This window comes from Dasypus novemcinctus, chromosome 18, assembly GCF_030445035.2.
Source record: "Dasypus novemcinctus isolate mDasNov1 chromosome 18, mDasNov1.1.hap2, whole genome shotgun sequence".
Lineage (NCBI taxonomy): Eukaryota > Metazoa > Chordata > Mammalia > Cingulata > Dasypodidae > Dasypus > Dasypus novemcinctus.
Window position 1 is genome coordinate 7030501 of NC_080690.1, and position 4104 is coordinate 7034604.

At 40.6% G+C, this 4104-nt stretch overlaps 1 pseudogene; it reads left to right on the forward strand.

The window, feature by feature from the left end:
* Window positions 1-325: 325 nt before the first annotated feature.
* Window positions 326-3543, forward strand: LOC101443402 (solute carrier family 25 member 16 pseudogene; annotated as a pseudogene).
* Window positions 3544-4104: the final 561 nt, after the last annotated feature.

The following is a 4104-nucleotide window of genomic DNA, read 5'->3' on the forward strand; positions in this document are numbered from 1 at the left end:
CATGGACCCAGCCTGAGCTTTGTAACTTGGGGACTGAAGCTCCCAACACGGCCTGGCTCTGATGGTGGCAGTGGCCCTGGCAGCGACCAACTTCCCTCTGCAATGCCACAGGGCCCATCACCTGCCAAGACTTCTACTGGCTGCGCTCCCTCCTGGCCAGAAGATATTGCTGGATGCTGTGCCAAAACAAGTTGCACCTTTGGATTGAGTGGAAGTTTTATTACAAGCTCACAATCACCATTACAAACATTTAGGAGTGTTCTCTACATTCTGTTCTATTCCCCAAGGGGAAGGACACCTTGGATTGTATAAGGAAAATGGTGCAATGATGACTAGAATCTTCCTCTATGGTACAATTCAGCTTAGGGCATTTGGACATAAAATGTCAATCATGACAAAGTGGGGGTTTCTGGCCATGTACAGAGATTAATGGCTGACTCCATGCCAGAGAAGTGGGCAGTTACCTGTGTTTACCCTCCTGACATGTTTAGAGTTCGCCCACCATTCCAGGTGAAAGGGGAACACTTATACAGGAATGAGCCATGCATTCAGAACAACATATGCAGAGGAAGGTGGTATCCTTGGATTCTAGAGAGGCCTGATGCCGACTACATTAGGAATGGCTCTACATGCGGGTGCTTCATTTTCTACTTTGGTCTTTCCTATGCTCCTCTGCTTCATCTGACAATCCTAATGTTTTGAAAACTCACATGAATTGACTTTGTGGTGGTGTTGCTGGAGCAATAGCACAGACAGCATCCTACCCATTTGATGAAACTCATCTGCGAGCGCAGTTAGGAACCATTCTGCCAGACTTTGACAAGTGCCGACCATGCCAGATACAATGAAGTATGTCTATGGACACCAAGGAATTCGAGAAGGATTATATCGTGGTTTATCTCAATTACATTCACTGCACTCCCTCTCAAGCTGTGGCTTTTACAACCTAGAAATTAATGAAGCAATTTTTTCAACTAAACTTTAAAAAAAAAATCCCACTTTTCCCCCTTACTAAACTATCAGAGGGAGAAACAAATATTATTTCATTACTTGAAAAGGAATTTTTACCCTGTCACAGGAACCACTGGTATTTTAGTACTTGTTTGTTTGCCTTTTTTTGGGGGGGGGGGCGGTTAGAAATCAAAACATCCTTTTTTGATGTCAAAAGTTATACTCCGGAAAATTGAAAAAAGTTCCTAAGTGGATGCTGGCTAAGGATTTACGTTATTTGAAACCATTTTATGTGTTATTTGGAAGTAAAACTAACTTCAAACATGTTTCAAGAAGGTCCCATTAGCTTTATCATGCTATCCCAAGCTTGTAATTGTAATCACGATTTTCAAGACTCCAACATTGTTTGTTAATATTAAACTAAGTAGGGTTGGTTATATTGGAGCAGAAAGATGAGAACAGAATTCCTTACATTCTGTAAAATATAGCCTAGAAGCCAGTGTTGAAGTATTATTCTTATTACTTCTCTTCTCATGATTCTACTTCATTGGATAAAAGGATAGGGAAGTGGATATGGCTCAGACAACTGGGCTCCTGCCTACTACATGGGAGGTCACTGGTTCAGATCCTGGTGCCTCCTAAAGCAGACAGCGAGCTACCATGACAGGCAGGCATGGCAAGCTGTCACAACAAGAGACACAAGAAGAAAAACATAACAAGAGATATGTCAAAGTAGGGAGCAGAGTTTCCCGGCGCCTCCTAAAGAAGACAGTGAGATGATGTGACAGGCAGGTGCAGCAAGCTGATGCAACACGATGACACAACAAGAGACGTGGGGAGAAAAAACAGAATGAGAAACACAACAAAGCAGGGAATGAAGGTGGCTCAAGGGATTAGGCACCTCCCTCCCACATCAGAGATTCCGTCTTTGGCCCCTGGTGCCTCCTAGAGAAACAAGGAAGATGAGCAGACACAGCAAGTGAAAAATAACAAGGAGGTGGGGAGAAATAAATAAATAAAATAAATATTTTTTAAAAAAAGGTAAACATATTTTTTCTCGATTTGTTAACAAAATAAATGTTGTGTTTAAAAAGTTAGGTGTATAGGCGGCAGACTTGGCCCAGTGGTTAGGGCGTCCGTCTACCACATGGGAGGTCTGTGGTTCAAACCCCGGGCCCCCTTGACCCCTGTGGAGCTGGCCCATGAGCAGCGCTGATGCGCGCAAGGAGTGCCCTGCCATGCAGGGGTGTCCCCCGTGTAGGGGAGCCCCACACACAAGGAGTGCTCCCTGTAAGGAGAGCTGCCCAGCGTGAAAGAAAGTGCAACCTGCCCAGGAATGGCGCCGCACACACAGAGAGCTGACACAAGATGACGCAGCAAAAAGAAACAGATTCCAGTGCCACTGACAACAACAGAAGCAGACAAAGAAGATGCAGCAAATAGACACAGAGAACAGACAACCGGGGTGGGGGGAAAGGGGAGAGAGAGAAAGAGAGAAAGAGAGAAAGAAAGAGCAGAACTAATGCTTTAAAAAAAAGTAAGCATATAGATACTCAACGGGAAATGAAGAATTTTCAGGTATTATTCAAATGTTATTAACACATACAATGTGAGATTTACATGTGTTTTTAAAAGTCAACTTATTTCCCAAAGGTAGTATTAATAAAAACTGAGTATCTTTGCTCAGACAAACAGATCAGCATTGTAGATTTGGTTTTGTTAGATGATTTGGTGTATACTAGAAAATATATTTAGGTGGACTGTGAAATAGCCATTAACGTAGATGTGAATGTCAAAGGATATTTCTAAAATATTAAGTCATCATATATCAACTAGTTCTTCCATGTAAAATAATTTTATTGCAATGTGAACAAGTCGGAAGGTAAAATATGATTTGAATTGTTTTTCTTTATATTAAGAAAATGGTTTAAAATGTAAGAAATCCTTTTATTGTTTCTAGAGCACTTTTTTTTATATAAGCATGTTGGATATGGGAAGGGAAAAATAATAGTTCTAGACTCAGAAATAGTGATTTGTAGAATTGATGTGATTTTTAAAGCGTTAGAATTGATGTGAATTGATGTGATTTTTAAACCTAAGTTGAAGGTGTTATATCTGCTTTAATTTTTTATTTTTATTTTTTTGCCAGAAGTATTTCTTGTCATATCTTGGTAAAAATTTTATGAGCTGGTTTCATTTTCAAAGACTTTATTTTAAAATAAGATACATCTTTGTATGATTTATAAGTGTACCAGAATGTGGGAATACATGTGTTCCTAAGACTATTTTGTAAATTTTCATTTCTGGGCTATACTTGTAGCTAAATATTGTTATCAAGTCTTTAAATAATTTAAATGCATAAAACAAGTAGCCCAGTCATCTTATCAATGAAGGGACTGCAAATATTTTTAAAATAAAATTTGTGTTCTATGTCTGTTATAGACCACATAGGACAATTAAAAAGAAATTTTCTCCATGAAAAAAAAAAAAAAAAAAGAAGAGTTGGGGAACATTCCTTTAGGGTGGAGAAGAAATGTCTTCCTTTGACCTCCCACCTTCTTTGACCTCTCACCCTCTCTCAGTGAAGACTGATGTTGCCTTTGGTCTCCCGTTGTGGCTAAGCCAATGACTGAGTCATTGGAATAGTATCAACCAGCCATGAGAAGCTGTCTGAGACTTTAAACAAAACCACCGTCATCATCAACAGCTGGAAGCAATGCAAATTCCTCTTGCACCAGTTCTCACCAGCTGGTAATGACTATGTGGAAAACAAAAAGGCAATAGGGATCTTTGTCAGGAGGAATAGGAGGTGTGTGCTTGTTTGTCCTCCAAGGACTCCCTTGTGTGTGGGAGGGAGCAATATTAGCCCATGGGCAGTGAACGCCCCCACATGGCTAAGGGTGTTCCCAGGTCCTGGCTGCAGAGGTGCAGCCCACTCCACGCTGACGAAGCACCAAGGTGACCTCTTCTTCACAGACAACGTGCTCAGAATCAGAAGAAGACTGCAACTGCCATCACTGTGTTTACTGATCCTTATTAAATGCCAGGCACTGGTTAAGCCCTTTGCATTATTACTGCGTTTAATACTCATAGCAACTTTATGAGATTGACATTTCCACTGTCCCAGTTTTTAGGTTTAAAAGGAAAAAAATT